Raw genomic sequence first — 23,088 nt, 5'->3', positions numbered from 1 at the left:
TTTTAGGTAAATTCTATGGGATTATTCTCTAAACACCATATTGTTATGACCCGGAATCAGAATTGTGAAATGTAGAATAAAGTAGCCAAGCCGTGACTGTAACGGACTTCGAGAATTTATTCGTCGCTGAGTTTTTCTTAGCAGGTTAGTAAAAGGAATTTCTTTATACGTATGCATTTTGATATATCTCTATGTTTATAATTAAAGTTTAAGAATTAGCTTTTACTAAAAAGAAACAAGACTCTATAAAAGCAACAATAGACCCTTTTTTAATTTCACCATTGAATATTAGTAACTTTTTTGTTTTTTAAATCCAGTGCCTTAAACGAGCATCACCTGCATATTACATTTTAAGACACACATTATTAAATACACATTTCAAATGACCTTGTAATGACTAATAATAGTCAGACTCTGTATTGTAATGTGTCTTTATGTCGATTCCCTTTAATACCAGTTTACACTCACCTGTGCAGGTTGTATATGAGGCAGATTGACTTTCCGTGACATTATCAGCCGCTCGTGTAAATACCGTGAATGTATATGTTACTCCGGGTGTCAGATCAGTTACATTGAGTTGATTTGATGCCGTTGTTTGATTTATCACTACAGATGAAGTGTTTTCTATTTGTACTCTGTAGGTGTAATCACTTCTATACTCATCAGGTTTATTCCAAATCAGGAAAACAGATACAGTAGTCGTTCCATTATTTCCAATCTGTTTCACTGGCATCGGTTCTAGAGTTAGAAAATAAAACATGATCTGGTTCATTCTGTAGATTGCAATGTTCTCTCAAGGAATTATTGTCATTAGATGTATTATTAACAAAATGAATTAGTCAATACGTATCTAAAAAAAAAACAACTGAAATAAACTTTATTATTGCAGAAATTCACCCCATAAAACAAATTTGTGATTTCTCGAAACTGCAGCTGTAAACATACAAACAATATATAGATATATATATTTTTTTATTATTAATCTGGGAATTGCAGTGTGATAAAAACATAAGGGGAGATTTATCAAGTCAATAGCAGTGCTTTTCTACGACAAAGTGCTATATACAGAGCACAGAGAGGGAATGGGTCAAATGGAGGGGTTTGGGGGGAATGGAACACATGGAGGGGCTTTGGGGGAGGCTGAGATACATGGAGGGGCTTTTGGCGTGATGAGACACATGGAGGGGCTTTGGTGGAATATTAGACACTTAGGTGGGAAAATGAGACACACGGAGGGGCTGCGGGGGAAATGAGACACATGGAGGGGCTGAGACAATGAATAAGACACACGGAGGGGCTGCATGGGAAATGAGATGCATGGAGGGGCTGGGGGAAATGAGACTCACGGAGCGGCTGAGACAATGAATAAGACACGTGGAGGGGCTGGGGGACGTAATGAGACACCTGAAGTAGATGGGGGTGAATAAAACACATAGAGGAACTTTGGGGCAGAAGATATGAGACACATGTTGATTCTGTAGAGAGGGAAAGTGACACATGGAGGGGCTGGGGTGAGATTGAGACACATGGGGGCTCCAGGGCATATTTTACACTGGGGCCCAGAGGTTTTTAGTTATGCCTCTGGCTGTAAACCTACTTGTGAATGCTGATATGGTCACTGGAGAACTCTGATACTGACGAGCACCAACTGTTACTACAGTGATTGTGTAATTAGTCCCAGATGTGAGGTTCTGAAGGTTGACATTTAATGGGTTTACTGTCACAGTCCAAGAGGATGAAGAATTGCTGTAATTTATATTGAAAGTCTTTGTCACATTGGTCATATTTACTGGTTCTCCCCAGGACAACGAAACTGTGTTTGTTTCGATATTTGTAAAGCTTAAGGACACTGGAGGGGTTGGATCTACGAAAAAACAACAACAAAATAATTTGTTAAAGAAATCTGTATTTCATTATTCTGAAAATAATCCAATGATATCTTAATACAAGTTAAGCTAAAAAGTTTACTAGGACTCAGTTTGTATGATTTGCACATAAAGATATAGCTCTGTCCCAATGATCCCATCATACCCACATGTTGCCTCTATCACTGGAGCTGCTGACTGGTTACAGTTACTACTAATTGTCTGTATAGTGATGGAGTAGTTTCTGCCTGGCAGTAAGTCTGTGAAATCCACTTGTGTAGAATTAGTTGTGATTGTTCTATTGACTTCTCCACTCAGAGTCACTGTGTAATTATCCACTTTTTCTGCTGGTATTGTCCAGTTCACACTGAGCGAATTAGTAGTATTGTTATTAGTTACTGTGATATTCTGAGCCAGATCCGGAACTGAAAGAAAGCAGATATCATTTAATATAAGGTTCGTACATTTCTGTTTAGATAAAATTAATTCTGCTTTCTAGTATATAAAACAAAAAGAAAGATTATTTTAGGTAAATTCTATGGGATTATTCTCTAAACACCATATTGTTATGACCCGGAATCAGAATTGTGAAATGTAGAATAAAGTAGCCAAGCCGTGACTGTAACGGACTTCGAGAATTTATTCGTCGCTGAGTTTTTCTTAGCAGGTTAGTAAAAGGAATTTCTTTATACGTATGCATTTTGATATATCTCTATGTTTATAATTAAAGTTTAAGAATTAGCTTTTACTAAAAAGAAACAAGACTCTATAAAAGCAACAATAGACCCTTTTTTAATTTCACCATTGAATATTAGTAACTTTTTTGTTTTTTAAATCCAGTGCCTTAAACGAGCATCACCTGCATATTACATTTTAAGACACACATTATTAAATACACATTTCAAATGACCTTGTAATGACTAATAATAGTCAGACTCTGTATTGTAATGTGTCTTTATGTCGATTCCCTTTAATACCAGTTTACACTCACCTGTGCAGGTTGTATATGAGGCAGATTGACTTTCCGTGACATTATCAGCCGCTCGTGTAAATACCGTGAATGTATATGTTACTCCGGGTGTCAGATCAGTTACATTGAGTTGATTTGATGCCGTTGTTTGATTTATCACTACAGATGAAGTGTTTTCTATTTGTACTCTGTAGGTGTAATCACTTCTATACTCATCAGGTTTATTCCAAATCAGGAAAACAGATACAGTAGTCGTTCCATTATTTCCAATCTGTTTCACTGGCATCGGTTCTAGAGTTAGAAAATAAAACATGATCTGGTTCATTCTGTAGATTGCAATGTTCTCTCAAGGAATTATTGTCATTAGATGTATTATTAACAAAATGAATTAGTCAATACGTATCTAAAAAAAAAAAAACTGAAATAAACTTTATTATTGCAGAAATTCACCCCATAAAACAAATTTGTGATTTCTCGAAACTGCAGCTGTAAACATACAAACAATATATAGATATATATATTTTTTTATTATTAATCTGGGAATTGCAGTGTGATAAAAACATAAGGGGAGATTTATCAAGTCAATAGCAGTGCTTTTCTACGACAAAGTGCTATATACAGAGCACAGAGAGGGAATGGGTCAAATGGAGGGGTTTGGGGGGAATGGAACACATGGAGGGGCTTTGGGGGAGGCTGAGATACATGGAGGGGCTTTTGGCGTGATGAGACACATGGAGGGGCTTTGGTGGAATATTAGACACTTAGGTGGGAAAATGAGACACACGGAGGGGCTGCGGGGGAAATGAGACACATGGAGGGGCTGAGACAATGAATAAGACACACGGAGGGGCTGCATGGGAAATGAGATGCATGGAGGGGCTGGGGGAAATGAGACTCACGGAGCGGCTGAGACAATGAATAAGACACGTGGAGGGGCTGGGGGACGTAATGAGACACCTGAAGTAGATGGGGGTGAATAAAACACATAGAGGAACTTTGGGGCAGAAGATATGAGACACATGTTGATTCTGTAGAGAGGGAAAGTGACACATGGAGGGGCTGGGGTGAGATTGAGACACATGGGGGCTCCAGGGCATATTTTACACTGGGCCCAGAGGTTTTTAGTTATGCCTCTGGCTGTAAACCTACTTGTGAATGCTGATATGGTCACTGGAGAACTCTGATACTGACGAGCACCAACTGTTACTACAGTGATTGTGTAATTAGTCCCAGATGTGAGGTTCTGAAGGTTGACATTTAATGGGTTTACTGTCACAGTCCAAGAGGATGAAGAATTGCTGTAATTTATATTGAAAGTCTTTGTCACATTGGTCATATTTACTGGTTCTCCCCAGGACAACGAAACTGTGTTTGTTTCGATATTTGTAAAGCTTAAGGACACTGGAGGGGTTGGATCTACGAAAAAACAACAACAAAATAATTTGTTAAAGAAATCTGTATTTCATTATTCTGAAAATAATCCAATGATATCTTAATACAAGTTAAGCTAAAAAGTTTACTAGGACTCAGTTTGTATGATTTGCACATAAAGATATAGCTCTGTCCCAATGATCCCATCATACTCACATGTTGCCTCTATCACTGGAGCTGCTGACTGGTTACAGTTACTACTAATTGTCTGTATAGTGATGGAGTAGTTTCTGCCTGGCAGTAAGTCTGTGAAATCCACTTGTGTAGAATTAGTTGTGATTGTTCTATTGACTTCTCCACTCAGAGTCACTGTGTAATTATCCACTTTTTCTGCTGGTATTGTCCAGTTCACACTGAGCGAATTAGTAGTATTGTTATTAGTTACTGTGATATTCTGAGCCAGATCCGGAACTGAAAGAAAGCAGATATCATTTAATATAAGGTTCGTACATTTCTGTTTAGATAAAATTAATTCTGCTTTCTAGTATATAAAACAAAAAGAAAGATTATTTTAGGTAAATTCTATGGGATTATTCTCTAAACACCATATTGTTATGACCCGGAATCAGAATTGTGAAATGTAGAATAAAGTAGCCAAGCCGTGACTGTAACGGACTTCGAGAATTTATTCGTCGCTGAGTTTTTCTTAGCAGGTTAGTAAAAGGAATTTCTTTATACGTATGCATTTTGATATATCTCTATGTTTATAATTAAAGTTTAAGAATTAGCTTTTACTAAAAAGAAACAAGACTCTATAAAAGCAACAATAGACCCTTTTTTAATTTCACCATTGAATATTAGTAACTTTTTTGTTTTTTAAATCCAGTGCCTTAAACGAGCATCACCTGCATATTACATTTTAAGACACACATTATTAAATACACATTTCAAATGACCTTGTAATGACTAATAATAGTCAGACTCTGTATTGTAATGTGTCTTTATGTCGATTCCCTTTAATACCAGTTTACACTCACCTGTGCAGGTTGTATATGAGGCAGATTGACTTTCCGTGACATTATCAGCCGCTCGTGTAAATACCGTGAATGTATATGTTACTCCGGGTGTCAGATCAGTTACATTGAGTTGATTTGATGCCGTTGTTTGATTTATCACTACAGATGAAGTGTTTTCTATTTGTACTCTGTAGGTGTAATCACTTCTATACTCATCAGGTTTATTCCAAATCAGGAAAACAGATACAGTAGTCGTTCCATTATTTCCAATCTGTTTCACTGGCATCGGTTCTAGAGTTAGAAAATAAAACATGATCTGGTTCATTCTGTAGATTGCAATGTTCTCTCAAGGAATTATTGTCATTAGATGTATTATTAACAAAATGAATTAGTCAATACGTATCTAAAAAAAAAACAACTGAAATAAACTTTATTATTGCAGAAATTCACCCCATAAAACAAATTTGTGATTTCTCGAAACTGCAGCTGTAAACATACAAACAATATATAGATATATATATTTTTTTATTATTAATCTGGGAATTGCAGTGTGATAAAAACATAAGGGGAGATTTATCAAGTCAATAGCAGTGCTTTTCTACGACAAAGTGCTATATACAGAGCACAGAGAGGGAATGGGTCAAATGGAGGGGTTTGGGGGGAATGGAACACATGGAGGGGCTTTGGGGGAGGCTGAGATACATGGAGGGGCTTTTGGCGTGATGAGACACATGGAGGGGCTTTGGTGGAATATTAGACACTTAGGTGGGAAAATGAGACACACGGAGGGGCTGCGGGGGAAATGAGACACATGGAGGGGCTGAGACAATGAATAAGACACACGGAGGGGCTGCATGGGAAATGAGATGCATGGAGGGGCTGGGGGAAATGAGACTCACGGAGCGGCTGAGACAATGAATAAGACACGTGGAGGGGCTGGGGGACGTAATGAGACACCTGAAGTAGATGGGGGTGAATAAAACACATAGAGGAACTTTGGGGCAGAAGATATGAGACACATGTTGATTCTGTAGAGAGGGAAAGTGACACATGGAGGGGCTGGGGTGAGATTGAGACACATGGGGGCTCCAGGGCATATTTTACACTGGGGCCCAGAGGTTTTTAGTTATGCCTCTGGCTGTAAACCTACTTGTGAATGCTGATATGGTCACTGGAGAACTCTGATACTGACGAGCACCAACTGTTACTACAGTGATTGTGTAATTAGTCCCAGATGTGAGGTTCTGAAGGTTGACATTTAATGGGTTTACTGTCACAGTCCAAGAGGATGAAGAATTGCTGTAATTTATATTGAAAGTCTTTGTCACATTGGTCATATTTACTGGTTCTCCCCAGGACAACGAAACTGTGTTTGTTTCGATATTTGTAAAGCTTAAGGACACTGGAGGGGTTGGATCTACGAAAAAACAACAACAAAATAATTTGTTAAAGAAATCTGTATTTCATTATTCTGAAAATAATCCAATGATATCTTAATACAAGTTAAGCTAAAAAGTTTACTAGGACTCAGTTTGTATGATTTGCACATAAAGATATAGCTCTGTCCCAATGATCCCATCATACCCACATGTTGCCTCTATCACTGGAGCTGCTGACTGGTTACAGTTACTACTAATTGTCTGTATAGTGATGGAGTAGTTTCTGCCTGGCAGTAAGTCTGTGAAATCCACTTGTGTAGAATTAGTTGTGATTGTTCTATTGACTTCTCCACTCAGAGTCACTGTGTAATTATCCACTTTTTCTGCTGGTATTGTCCAGTTCACACTGAGCGAATTAGTAGTATTGTTATTAGTTACTGTGATATTCTGAGCCAGATCCGGAACTGAAAGAAAGCAGATATCATTTAATATAAGGTTCGTACATTTCTGTTTAGATAAAATTAATTCTGCTTTCTAGTATATAAAACAAAAAGAAAGATTATTTTAGGTAAATTCTATGGGATTATTCTCTAAACACCATATTGTTATGACCCGGAATCAGAATTGTGAAATGTAGAATAAAGTAGCCAAGCCGTGACTGTAACGGACTTCGAGAATTTATTCGTCGCTGAGTTTTTCTTAGCAGGTTAGTAAAAGGAATTTCTTTATACGTATGCATTTTGATATATCTCTATGTTTATAATTAAAGTTTAAGAATTAGCTTTTACTAAAAAGAAACAAGACTCTATAAAAGCAACAATAGACCCTTTTTTAATTTCACCATTGAATATTAGTAACTTTTTTGTTTTTTAAATCCAGTGCCTTAAACGAGCATCACCTGCATATTACATTTTAAGACACACATTATTAAATACACATTTCAAATGACCTTGTAATGACTAATAATAGTCAGACTCTGTATTGTAATGTGTCTTTATGTCGATTCCCTTTAATACCAGTTTACACTCACCTGTGCAGGTTGTATATGAGGCAGATTGACTTTCCGTGACATTATCAGCCGCTCGTGTAAATACCGTGAATGTATATGTTACTCCGGGTGTCAGATCAGTTACATTGAGCTGATTTGATGCCGTTGTTTGATTTATCACTACAGATGAAGTGTTTTCTATTTGTACTCTGTAGGTGTAATCACTTCTATACTCATCAGGTTTATTCCAAATCAGGAAAACAGATACAGTAGTCGTTCCATTATTTCCAATCTGTTTCACTGGCATCGGTTCTAGAGTTAGAAAATAAAACATGATCTGGTTCATTCTGTAGATTGCAATGTTCTCTCAAGGAATTATTGTCATTAGATGTATTATTAACAAAATGAATTAGTCAATACGTATCTAAAAAAAAAACAACTGAAATAAACTTTATTATTGCAGAAATTCACCCCATAAAACAAATTTGTGATTTCTCGAAACTGCAGCTGTAAACATACAAACAATGTATAGATATATATATTTTTTTATTATTAATCTGGGAATTGCAGTGTGATAAAAACATAAGGGGAGATTTATCAAGTCAATAGCATTGCTTTTCTACGACAAAGTGCTATATACAGAGCACAGAGAGGGAATGGGTCAAATGGAGGGGTTTGGGGGGAATGGAACACATGGAGGGGCTTTGGGGGAGGCTGAGATACATGGAGGGGCTTTTGGCGTGATGAGACACATGGAGGGGCTTTGGTGGAATATTAGACACTTAGGTGGGAAAATGAGACACACGGAGGGGCTGCGGGGGAAATGAGACACATGGAGGGGCTGAGACAATGAATAAGACACACGGAGGGGCTGCATGGGAAATGAGATGCATGGAGGGGCTGGGGGAAATGAGACTCACGGAGCGGCTGAGACAATGAATAAGACACGTGGAGGGGCTGGGGGACGTAATGAGACACCTGAAGTAGATGGGGGTGAATAAAACACATAGAGGAACTTTGGGGCAGAAGATATGAGACACATGGTGATTCTGTAGAGAGGGAAAGTGACACATGGAGGGGCTGGGGTGAGATTGAGACACATGGGGGCTCCAGGGCATATTTTACACTGGGGCCCAGAGGTTTTTAGTTATGCCTCTGGCTGTAAACCTACTTGTGAATGCTGATATGGTCACTGGAGAACTCTGATACTGACGAGCACCAACTGTTACTACAGTGATTGTGTAATTAGTCCCAGATGTGAGGTTCTGAATGTTGACATTTAATGGGTTTACTGTCACAGTCCAAGAGGATGAAGAATTGCTGTAATTTATATTGAAAGTCTTTGTCACATTGGTCATATTTACTGGTTCTCCCCAGGACAACGAAACTGTGTTTGTTTCGATATTTGTAAAGCTTAAGGACACTGGAGGGGTTGGATCTACGAAAAAACAACAACAAAATAATTTGTTAAAGAAATCCGTATTTCATTATTCTGAAAATAATCCAATGATATCTTAATACAAGTTAAGCTAAAAAGTTTACTAGGACTCAGTTTGTATGATTTGCACATAAAGATATAGCTCTGTCCCAATGATCCCATCATACTCACATGTTGCCTCTATCACTGGAGCTGCTGACTGGTTACAGTTACTACTAATTGTCTGTATAGTGATGGAGTAGTTTCTGCCTGGCAGTAAGTCTGTGAAATCCACTTGTGTAGAATTAGTTGTGATTGTTCTATTGACTTCTCCACTCAGAGTCACTGTGTAATTATCCACTTTTTCTGCTGGTATTGTCCAGTTCACACTGAGCGAATTAGTAGTATTGTTATTAGTTACTGTGATATTCTGAGCCAGATCCGGAACTGAAAGAAAGCAGATATCATTTAATATAAGGTTCGTACATTTCTGTTTAGATAAAATTAATTCTGCTTTCTAGTAAATAAAACAAAAAGAAAGATTATTTCTGGTAAATTCTATGGGATTATTCTCTAAACACCATATTGTTATGACCCGGAATCAGAATTGTGAAATGTAGAATAAAGTAGCCAAGCCGTGACTGTAACGGACTTCGAGAATTTATTCGTCGCTGAGTTTTTCTTAGCAGGTTAGTAAAAGGAATTTCTTTATACGTATGCATTTTGATATATCTCTATGTTTATAATTAAAGTTTAAGAATTAGCTTTTACTAAAAAGAAACAAGACTCTATAAAAGCAACAATAGACCCTTTTTTAATTTCACCATTGAATATTAGTAACTTTTTTGTTTTTTAAATCCAGTGCCTTAAACGAGCATCATCTGCATATTACATTTTAAGACACACATTATTAAATACACATTTCAAATGACCTTGTAATGACTAATAATAGTCAGACTCTGTATTGTAATGTGTCTTTATGTCGATTCCCTTTAATACCAGTTTACACTCACCTGTGCAGGTTGTATATGAGGCAGATTGACTTTCCGTGACATTATCAGCCGCTCGTGTAAATACCGTGAATGTATATGTTACTCCGGGTGTCAGATCAGTTACATTGAGTTGATTTGATGCCGTTGTTTGATTTATCACTACAGATGAAGTGTTTTCTATTTGTACTCTGTAGGTGTAATCACTTCTATACTCATCAGGTTTATTCCAAATCAGGAAAACAGATACAGTAGTCGTTCCATTATTTCCAATCTGTTTCACTGGCATCGGTTCTAGAGTTAGAAAATAAAACATGATCTGGTTCATTCTGTAGATTGCAATGTTCTCTCAAGGAATTATTGTCATTAGATGTATTATTAACAAAATGAATTAGTCAATACGTATCTAAAAAAAAAACAACTGAAATAAACTTTATTATTGCAGAAATTCACCCCATAAAACAAATTTGTGATTTCTCGAAACTGCAGCTGTAAACATACAAACAATGTATAGATATATATATTTTTTTATTATTAATCTGGGAATTGCAGTGTGATAAAAACATAAGGGGAGATTTATCAAGTCAATAGCATTGCTTTTCTACGACAAAGTGCTATATACAGAGCACAGAGAGGGAATGGGTCAAATGGAGGGGTTTGGGGGGAATGGAACACATGGAGGGGCTTTGGGGGAGGCTGAGATACATGGAGGGGCTTTTGGCGTGATGAGACACATGGAGGGGCTTTGGTGGAATATTAGACACTTAGGTGGGAAAATGAGACACACGGAGGGGCTGCGGGGGAAATGAGACACATGGAGGGGCTGAGACAATGAATAAGACACACGGAGGGGCTGCATGGGAAATGAGATGCATGGAGGGGCTGGGGGAAATGAGACTCACGGAGCGGCTGAGACAATGAATAAGACACGTGCAGGGGCTGGGGGACGTAATGAGACACCTGAAGTAGATGGGGGTGAATAAAACACATAGAGGAACTTTGGGGCAGAAGATATGAGACACATGGTGATTCTGTAGAGAGGGAAAGTGACACATGGAGGGGCTGGGGTGAGATTGAGACACATGGGGGCTCCAGGGCATATTTTACACTGGGGCCCAGAGGTTTTTAGTTATGCCTCTGGCTGTAAACCTACTTGTGAATGCTGATATGGTCACTGGAGAACTCTGATACTGACGAGCACCAACTGTTACTACAGTGATTGTGTAATTAGTCCCAGATGTGAGGTTCTGAAGGTTGACATTTAATGGGTTTACTGTCACAGTCCAAGAGGATGAAGAATTGCTGTAATTTATATTGAAAGTCTTTGTCACATTGGTCATATTTACTGGTTCTCCCCAGGACAACGAAACTGTGTTTGTTTCGATATTTGTAAAGCTTAAGGACACTGGAGGGGTTGGATCTACGAAAAAACAACAACAAAATAATTTGTTAAAGAAATCCGTATTTCATTATTCTGAAAATAATCCAATGATATCTTAATACAAGTTAAGCTAAAAAGTTTACTAGGACTCAGTTTGTATGATTTGCACATAAAGATATAGCTCTGTCCCAATGATCCCATCATACTCACATGTTGCCTCTATCACTGGAGCTGCTGACTGGTTACAGTTACTACTAATTGTCTGTATAGTGATGGAGTAGTTTCTGCCTGGCAGTAAGTCTGTGAAATCCACTTGTGTAGAATTAGTTGTGATTGTTCTATTGACTTCTCCACTCAGAGTCACTGTGTAATTATCCACTTTTTCTGCTGGTATTGTCCAGTTCACACTGAGCGAATTAGTAGTATTGTTATTAGTTACTGTGATATTCTGAGCCATATCCGGAACTGAAAGAAAGCAGATATCATTTAATATAAGGTTCGTACATTTCTGTTTAGATAAAATTAATTCTGCTTTCTAGTATATAAAACAAAAAGAAAGATTATTTTAGGTAAATTCTATGGGATTATTCTCTAAACACCATATTGTTATGACCCGGAATCAGAATTGTGAAATGTAGAATAAAGTAGCCAAGCCGTGACTGTAACGGACTTCGAGAATTTATTCGTCGCTGAGTTTTTCTTAGCAGGTTAGTAAAAGGAATTTCTTTATACGTATGCATTTTGATATATCTCTATGTTTATAATTAAAGTTTAAGAATTAGCTTTTACTAAAAAGAAACAAGACTCTATAAAAGCAACAATAGACCCTTTTTTAATTTCACCATTGAATATTAGTAACTTTTTTCTTTTTTAAATCCAGTGCCTTAAACGAGCATCACCTGCATATTACATTTTAAGACACACATTATTAAATACACATTTCAAATGACCTTGTAATGACTAATAATAGTCAGACTCTGTATTGTAATGTGTCTTTATGTCAATTCCCTTTAATACCAGTTTACACTCACCTGTGCAGGTTGTATATGAGGCAGATTGACTTTCCGTGACATTATCACCCGCTCGTGTAAATACCGTGAATGTATATGTTACTCCGGGTGTCAGATCAGTTACATTGAGTTGATTTGATGCCGTTGTTTGATTTATCACTACAGATGAAGTGTTTTCTATTTGTACTCTGTAGGTATAATCACTTCTATACTCATCAGGTTTATTCCAAATCAGGAAAACAGATACAGTAGTCGTTCCATTATTTCCAATCTGTTTCACTGGCATCGGTTCTAGAGTTAGAAAATAAAACATGATCTGGTTCATTCTGTAGATTGCAATGTTCTCTCAAGAAATTATTGTCATTAGATGTATTATTAACAAAATGAATTAGTCAATACGTATCTAAAAAAAAAACAACTGAAATAAACTTTATTATTGCAGAAATTCACCCCATAAAACAAATTTGTGATTTCTCGAAACTGCAGCTGTAAACATACAAACAATATATAGATATATATATTTTTTTATTATTAATCTGGGAATTGCAGTGTGATAAAAACATAAGGGGAGATTTATCAAGTCAATAGCAGTGCTTTTCTACGACAAAGTGCTATATACAGAGCACAGAGAGGGAATGGGTCAAATGGAGGGGTTTGGGGGGAATGGAACACATGGAGGGGCTTTGGGGGAGGCTGAGATACATGGAGGGGCTTTTGGCGTGATGAGACACATGGAGGGGCTTTGGTGGAATATTAGACACTTAGGTGGGAAAATGAGACACACGGAGGGGCTGCGGGGGAAATGAGACACATGGAGGGGCTGAGACAATGAATAAGACACACGGAGGGGCTGCATGGGAAATGAGATGCATGGAGGGGCTGGGGGAAATGAGACTCACGGAGCGGCTGAGACAATGAATAAGACACGTGGAGGGGCTGGGGGACGTAATGAGACACCTGAAGTAGATGGGGGTGAATAAAACACATAGAGGAACTTTGGGGCAGAAGATATGAGACACATGGTGATTCTGTAGAGAGGGAAAGTGACACATGGAGGGGCTGGGGTGAGATTGAGACACATGGGGGCTCTAAGGCATATTTTACACTGGGGCCCAGAGGTTTTTAGTTATGCCTCTGGCTGTAAACCTACTTGTGAATGCTGATATGGTCACTGGAGAACTCTGATACTGACGAGCACCAACTGTTACTACAGTGATTGTGTAATTAGTCCCAGATGTGAGGTTCTGAAGGTTGACATTTAATGGGTTTACTGTCACAGTCCAAGAGGATGAAGAATTGCTGTAATTTATATTGAAAGTCTTTGTCACATTGGTCATATTTACTGGTTCTCCCCAGGACAACGAAACTGTGTTTGTTTCGATATTTGTAAAGCTTAAGGACACTGGAGGGGTTGGATCTACGAAAAAACAACAACAAAATAATTTGTTAAAGAAATCTGTATTTCATTATTCTGAAAATAATCCAATGATATCTTAATACAAGTTAAGCTAAAAAGTTTACTAGGACTCAGTTTGTATGATTTGCACATAAAGATATAGCTCTGTCCCAATGATCCCATCATACTCACATGTTGCCTCTATCACTGGAGCTGCTGACTGGTTACAGTTACTACTAATTGTCTGTATAGTGATGGAGTAGTTTCTGCCTGGCAGTAAGTCTGTGAAATCCACTTGTGTAGAATTAGTTGTGATTGTTCTATTGACTTCTCCACTCAGAGTCACTGTGTAATTATCCACTTTTTCTGCTGGTATTGTCCAGTTCACACTGAGCGAATTAGTAGTATTGTTATTAGTTACTGTGATATTCTGAGCCAGATCCGGAACTGAAAGAAAGCAGATATCATTTAATATAAGGTTCGTACATTTCTGTTTAGATAAAATTAATTCTGCTTTCTAGTATATAAAACAAAAAGAAAGATTATTTTAGGTAAATTCTATGGGATTATTCTCTAAACACCATATTGTTATGACCCAGAATCAGAATTGTGAAATGTAGAATAAAGTAGCCAAGCCGTGACTGTAACGGACTTCGAGAATTTATTCGTCGCTGAGTTTTTCTTAGCAGGTTAGTAAAAGGAATTTCTTTATACGTATGCATTTTGATATATCTCTATGTTTATAATTAAAGTTTAAGAATTAGCTTTTACTAAAAAGAAACAAGACTCTATAAAAGCAACAATAGACCCTTTTTTAATTTCACCATTGAATATTAGTAACTTTTTTGTTTTTTAAATCCAGTGCCTTAAACGAGCATCACCTGCATATTACATTTTAAGACACACATTATTAAATACACATTTCAAATGACCTTGTAATGACTAATAATAGTCAGACTCTGTATTGTAATGTGTCTTTATGTCGATTCCCTTTAATACCAGTTTACACTCACCTGTGCAGGTTGTATATGAGGCAGATTGACTTTCCGTGACATTATCACCCGCTCGTGTAAATACCGTGAATGTATATGTTACTCCGGGTGTCAGATCAGTTACATTGAGTTGATTTGATGCCGTTGTTTGATTTATCACTACAGATGAAGTGTTTTCTATTTGTACTCTGTAGGTGTAATCACTTCTATACTCATCAGGTTTATTCCAAATCAGGAAAACAGATACAGTAGTCGTTCCATTATTTTCAATCTGTTTCACTGGCATCGGTTCTAGAGTTAGAAAATAAAACATGATCTGGTTCATTCTGTAGATTGCAATGTTCTCTCAAGGAATTATTGTCATTAGATGTATTATTAACAAAATGAATTAGTCAATACGTATCTAAAAAAAAAACAACTGAAATAAACTTTATTATTGCAGAAATTCACCCCATAAAACAAATTTGTGATTTCTCGAAACTGCAGCTGTAAACATACAAACAATGTATAGATATATATATTTTTTTATTATTAATCTGGGAATTGCAGTGTGATAAAAACATAAGGGGAGATTTATCAAGTCAATAGCAGTGCTTTTCTACGACAAAGTGCTATATACAGAGCACAGAGAGGGAATGGGTCAAATGGAGGGGTTTGGGGGGAATGGAACACATGGAGGGGCTTTGGGGGAGGCTGAGATACATGGAGGGGCTTTTGGCGTGATGAGACACATGGAGGGGCTTTGGTGGAATATTAGACACTTAGGTGGGAAAATGAGACACACGGAGGGGCTGCGGGGGAAATGAGACACATGGAGGGGCTGAGACAATGAATAAGACACACGGAGGGGCTGCATGGGAAATGAGATGCATGGAGGGGCTGGGGGAAATGAGACTCACGGAGCGGCTGAGACAATGAATAAGACACGTGGAGGGGCTGGGGGACGTAATGAGACACCTGAAGTAGATGGGGGTGAATAAAACACATAGAGGAACTTTGGGGCAGAAGATATGAGACACATGGTGATTCTGTAGAGAGGGAAAGTGACACATGGAGGGGCTGGGGTGAGATTGAGACACATGGGGGCTCCAGGGCATATTTTACACTGGGGCCCAGAGGTTTTTAGTTATGCCTCTGGCTGTAAACCTACTTGTGAATGCTGATATGGTCACTGGAGAACTCTGATACTGACGAGCACCAACTGTTACTACAGTGATTGTGTAATTAGTCCCAGATGTGAGGTTCTGAATGTTGACATTTAATGGGTTTACTGTCACAGTCCAAGAGGATGAAGAATTGCTGTAATTTATATTGAAAGTCTTTGTCACATTGGTCATATTTACTGGTTCTCCCCAGGACAACGAAACTGTGTTTGTTTCGATATTTGTAAAGCTTAAGGACACTGGAGGGGTTGGATCTACGAAAAAACAACAACAAAATAATTTGTTAAAGAAATCCGTATTTCATTATTCTGAAAATAATCCAATGATATCTTAATACAAGTTAAGCTAAAAAGTTTACTAGGACTCAGTTTGTATGATTTGCACATAAAGATATAGCTCTGTCCCAATGATCCCATCATACTCACATGTTGCCTCTATCACTGGAGCTGCTGACTGGTTACAGTTACTACTAATTGTCTGTATAGTGATGGAGTAGTTTCTGCCTGGCAGTAAGTCTGTGAAATCCACTTGTGTAGAATTAGTTGTGATTGTTCTATTGACTTCTCCACTCAGAGTCACTGTGTAATTATCCACTTTTTCTGCTGGTATTGTCCAGTTCACACTGAGCGAATTAGTAGTATTGTTATTAGTTACTGTGATATTCTGAGCCAGATCCGGAACTGAAAGAAAGCAGATATCATTTAATATAAGGTTCGTACATTTCTGTTTAGATAAAATTAATTCTGCTTTCTAGTAAATAAAACAAAAAGAAAGATTATTTCTGGTAAATTCTATGGGATTATTCTCTAAACACCATATTGTTATGACCCGGAATCAGAATTGTGAAATGTAGAATAAAGTAGCCAAGCCGTGACTGTAACGGACTTCGAGAATTTATTCGTCGCTGAGTTTTTCTTAGCAGATTAGTAAAAGGAATTTCTTTATACGTATGCATTTTGATATATCTCTATGTTTATAATTAAAGTTTAAGAATTAGCTTTTACTAAAAAGAAACAAGACTCTATAAAAGCAACAATAGACCCTTTTTTAATTTCACCATTGAATATTAGTAACTTTTTTGTTTTTTAAATCCAGTGCCTTAAACGAGCATCATCTGCATATTACATTTTAAGACACACATTATTAAATACACATTTCAAATGACCTTGTAATGACTAATAATAGTCAGACTCTGTATTGTAATGTGTCTTTATGTCGATTCCCTTTAATACCAGTTTACACTCACCTGTGCAGGTTGTATATGAGGCAGATTGACTTTCCGTGACATTATCAGCCGCTCGTGTAAATACCGTGAATGTATATGTTACTCCGGGTGTCAGATCAGTTACATTGAGTTGATTTGATGCCGTTGTTTGATTTATCACTACAGATGAAGTGTTTTCTATTTGTACTCTGTAGGTGTAATCACTTCTATACTCATCAGGTTTATTCCAAATCAGGAAAACAGATACAGTAGTCGTTCCATTATTTCCAATCTGTTTCACTGGCATCGGTTCTAGAGTTAGAAAATAAAACATGATCTGGTTCATTCTGTAGATTGCAATGTTCTCTCAAGGAATTATTGTCATTAGATGTATTATTAACAAAATGAATTAGTCAATACGTATCTAAAAAAAAAACAACTGAAATAAACTTTATTATTGCAGAAATTCACCCCATAAAACAAATTTGTGATTTCTCGAAACTGCAGCTGTAAACATACAAACAATGTATAGATATATATATTTTTTTATTATTAATCTGGGAATTGCAGTGTGATAAAAACATAAGGGGAGATTTATCAAGTCAATAGCATTGCTTTTCTACGACAAAGTGCTATATACAGAGCACAGAGAGGGAATGGGTCAAATGGAGGGGTTTGGGGGGAATGGAACACATGGAGGGGCTTTGGGGGAGGCTGAGATACATGGAGGGGCTTTTGGCGTGATGAGACACATGGAGGGGCTTTGGTGGAATATTAGACACTTAGGTGGGAAAATGAGACACACGGAGGGGCTGCGGGGGAAATGAGACACATGGAGGGGCTGAGACAATGAATAAGACACACGGAGGGGCTGCATGGGAAATGAGATGCATGGAGGGGCTGGGGGAAATGAGACTCACGGAGCGGCTGAGACAATGAATAAGACACGTGCAGGGGCTGGGGGACGTAATGAGACACCTGAAGTAGATGGGGGTGAATAAAACACATAGAGGAACTTTGGGGCAGAAGATATGAGACACATGGTGATTCTGTAGAGAGGGAAAGTGACACATGGAGGGGCTGGGGTGAGATTGAGACACATGGGGGCTCCAGGGCATATTTTACACTGGGGCCCAGAGGTTTTTAGTTATGCCTCTGGCTGTAAACCTACTTGTGAATGCTGATATGGTCACTGGAGAACTCTGATACTGACGAGCACCAACTGTTACTACAGTGATTGTGTAATTAGTCCCAGATGTGAGGTTCTGAAGGTTGACATTTAATGGGTTTACTGTCACAGTCCAAGAGGATGAAGAATTGCTGTAATTTATATTGAAAGTCTTTGTCACATTGGTCATATTTACTGGTTCTCCCCAGGACAACGAAACTGTGTTTGTTTCGATATTTGTAAAGCTTAAGGACACTGGAGGGGTTGGATCTACGAAAAAACAACAACAAAATAATTTGTTAAAGAAATCCGTATTTCATTATTCTGAAAATAATCCAATGATATCTTAATACAAGTTAAGCTAAAAAGTTTACTAGGACTCAGTTTGTATGATTTGCACATAAAGATATAGCTCTGTCCCAATGATCCCATCATACTCACATGTTGCCTCTATCACTGGAGCTGCTGACTGGTTACAGTTACTACTAATTGTCTGTATAGTGATGGAGTAGTTTCTGCCTGGCAGTAAGTCTGTGAAATCCACTTGTGTAGAATTAGTTGTGATTGTTCTATTGACTTCTCCACTCAGAGTCACTGTGTAATTATCCACTTTTTCTGCTGGTATTGTCCAGTTCACACTGAGCGAATTAGTAGTATTGTTATTAGTTACTGTGATATTCTGAGCCATATCCGGAACTGAAAGAAAGCAGATATCATTTAATATAAGGTTCGTACATTTCTGTTTAGATAAAATTAATTCTGCTTTCTAGTATATAAAACAAAAAGAAAGATTATTTTAGGTAAATTCTATGGGATTATTCTCTAAACACCATATTGTTATGACCCGGAATCAGAATTGTGAAATGTAGAATAAAGTAGCCAAGCCGTGACTGTAACGGACTTCGAGAATTTATTCGTCGCTGAGTTTTTCTTAGCAGGTTAGTAAAAGGAATTTCTTTATACGTATGCATTTTGATATATCTCTATGTTTATAATTAAAGTTTAAGAATTAGCTTTTACTAAAAAGAAACAAGACTCTATAAAAGCAACAATAGACCCTTTTTTAATTTCACCATTGAATATTAGTAACTTTTTTGTTTTTTAAATCCAGTGCCTTAAACGAGCATCATCTGCATATTACATTTTAAGACACACATTATTAAATACACATTTCAAATGACCTTGTAATGACTAATAATAGTCAGACTCTGTATTGTAATGTGTCTTTATGTCGATTCCCTTTAATACCAGTTTACACTCACCTGTGCAGGTTGTATATGAGGCAGATTGACTTTCCGTGACATTATCAGCCGCTCGTGTAAATACCGTGAATGTATATGTTACTCCGGGTGTCAGATCAGTTACATTGAGTTGATTTGATGCCGTTGTTTGATTTATCACTACAGATGAAGTGTTTTCTATTTGTACTCTGTAGGTGTAATCACTTCTATACTCATCAGGTTTATTCCAAATCAGGAAAACAGATACAGTAGTCGTTCCATTATTTCCAATCTGTTTCACTGGCATCGGTTCTAGAGTTAGAAAATAAAACATGATCTGGTTCATTCTGTAGATTGCAATGTTCTCTCAAGGAATTATTGTCATTAGATGTATTATTAACAAAATGAATTAGTCAATACGTATCTAAAAAAAAAACAACTGAAATAAACTTTATTATTGCAGAAATTCACCCCATAAAACAAATTTGTGATTTCTCGAAACTGCAGCTGTAAACATACAAACAATGTATAGATATATATATTTTTTTATTATTAATCTGGGAATTGCAGTGTGATAAAAACATAAGGGGAGATTTATCAAGTCAATAGCATTGCTTTTCTACGACAAAGTGCTATATACAGAGCACAGAGAGGGAATGGGTCAAATGGAGGGGTTTGGGGGGAATGGAACACATGGAGGGGCTTTGGGGGAGGCTGAGATACATGGAGGGGCTTTTGGCGTGATGAGACACATGGAGGGGCTTTGGTGGAATATTAGACACTTAGGTGGGAAAATGAGACACACGGAGGGGCTGCGGGGGAAATGAGACACATGGAGGGGCTGAGACAATGAATAAGACACACGGAGGGGCTGCATGGGAAATGAGATGCATGGAGGGGCTGGGGGAAATGAGACTCACGGAGCGGCTGAGACAATGAATAAGACACGTGCAGGGGCTGGGGGACGTAATGAGACACCTGAAGTAGATGGGGGTGAATAAAACACATAGAGGAACTTTGGGGCAGAAGATATGAGACACATGGTGATTCTGTAGAGAGGGAAAGTGACACATGGAGGGGCTGGGGTGAGATTGAGACACATGGGGGCTCCAGGGCATATTTTACACTGGGGCCCAGAGGTTTTTAGTTATGCCTCTGGCTGTAAACCTACTTGTGAATGCTGATATGGTCACTGGAGAACTCTGATACTGACGAGCACCAACTGTTACTACAGTGATTGTGTAATTAGTCCCAGATGTGAGGTTCTGAAGGTTGACATTTAATGGGTTTACTGTCACAGTCCAAGAGGATGAAGAATTGCTGTAATTTATATTGAAAGTCTTTGTCACATTGGTCATATTTACTGGTTCTCCCCAGGACAACGAAACTGTGTTTGTTTCGATATTTGTAAAGCTTAAGGACACTGGAGGGGTTGGATCTACGAAAAAACAACAACAAAATAATTTGTTAAAGAAATCCGTATTTCATTATTCTGAAAATAATCCAATGATATCTTAATACAAGTTAAGCTAAAAAGTTTACTAGGACTCAGTTTGTATGATTTGCACATAAAGATATAGCTCTGTCCCAATGATCCCATCATACTCACATGTTGCCTCTATCACTGGAGCTGCTGACTGGTTACAGTTACTACTAATTGTCTGTATAGTGATGGAGTAGTTTCTGCCTGGCAGTAAGTCTGTGAAATCCACTTGTGTAGAATTAGTTGTGATTGTTCTATTGACTTCTCCACTCAGAGTCACTGTGTAATTATCCACTTTTTCTGCTGGTATTGTCCAGTTCACACTGAGCGAATTAGTAGTATTGTTATTAGTTACTGTGATATTCTGAGCCATATCCGGAACTGAAAGAAAGCAGATATCATTTAATATAAGGTTCGTACATTTCTGTTTAGATAAAATTAATTCTGCTTTCTAGTATATAAAACAAAAAGAAAGATTATTTTAGGTAAATTCTATGGGATTATTCTCTAAACACCATATTGTTATGACCCGGAATCAGAATTGTGAAATGTAGAATAAAGTAGCCAAGCCGTGACTGTAACGGACTTCGAGAATTTATTCGTCGCTGAGTTTTTCTTAGCAGGTTAGTAAAAGGAATTTCTTTATACGTATGCATTTTGATATATCTCTATGTTTATAATTAAAGTTTAAGAATTAGCTTTTACTAAAAAGAAACAAGACTCTATAAAAGCAACAATAGACCCTTTTTTAATTTCACCATTGAATATTAGTAACTTTTTTGTTTTTTAAATCCAGTGCCTTAAACGAGCATCACCTGCATATTACATTTTAAGACACACATTATTAAATACACATTTCAAATGACCTTGTAATGACTAATAATAGTCAGACTCTGTATTGTAATGTGTCTTTATGTCAATTCCCTTTAATACCAGTTTACACTCACCTGTGCAGGTTGTATATGAGGCAGATTGACTTTCCGTGACATTATCACCCGCTCGTGTAAATACCGTGAATGTATATGTTACTCCGGGTGTCAGATCAGTTACATTGAGTTGATTTGATGCCGTTGTTTGATTTATCACTACAGATGAAGTGTTTTCTATTTGTACTCTGTAGGTGTAATCACTTCTATACTCATCAGGTTGATTCCAAATCAGGAAAACAGATACAGTAGTCGTTCCATTATTTCCAAGCTGTTTCACTGGCATCGGTTCTAGAGTTAGAAAATAAAACACGATCTGATTCATTCTGTAGATTGCAATGTTCTCTCAAGTAATTATTATAATTAGATGTATTATTAACAAATGAATTAGTCAATTTGTATCTAAAAAAAAACAACTGAAATAAACTTTATTATTGCAGAAATTCACCCAATAAAACAAATTTGTGATTTCTTGACACTACAGCTGTAAACATACAAACAATAAATATAGATATAATTTTTATTTTTTTATTAAACTGGGAATTGCAGTGTGATGAAAACATAAGGGGAGATTTATCAAGTCAATAGCAGGGCTTTTCTAGGACAAAATGCTATATAAAGAGCACAGAGAGGGAATGGGTCATATGGAGGGGTTTGGGGGGATGGAACACATGGAGGGGCTTTGGGGGAGGCTGAGATACATGGAGGAGCTTTTGGCGTGATGAGACACATGGAGGGGCTTTGGTGGAATATTAGACACTTGGGTGGGAAAATGAGACACACGAAGGGTCTGTGAGGGAAATTAGACACATGGAGGGACTGAGACAATGAATAAGACACACGGAGGGGCTGCAGGGGAAATGAGACGCATGGAGGTGCTTGGGGAAATGAGACTCATGGAGGGGCTGAGACAATGAATAAGACACGTGGAGGGGCTGGGGGAATAAATGAGACACATGATTTAGCTGGGGGTGAATAAAACACATGGAGGAACTTTGGGGCAGAAGATATGAGACACATGGGGATTCTCTAGGGAGGGAAAGTGACACATGGAGGGGTTGGGGTGAGAATGAGACACATGGGGGCCCCAGGGCATATTTTTCACTGGGGCCCTGAGGTTTTTAGTTACGCCTCTGGCTGTAAAACCTAC

Source organism: Pelobates fuscus, chromosome 12 (genome assembly GCF_036172605.1).
Source record: "Pelobates fuscus isolate aPelFus1 chromosome 12, aPelFus1.pri, whole genome shotgun sequence".
Lineage (NCBI taxonomy): Eukaryota > Metazoa > Chordata > Amphibia > Anura > Pelobatidae > Pelobates > Pelobates fuscus.
Note: the sequence above shows the minus strand (reverse complement) of the source record.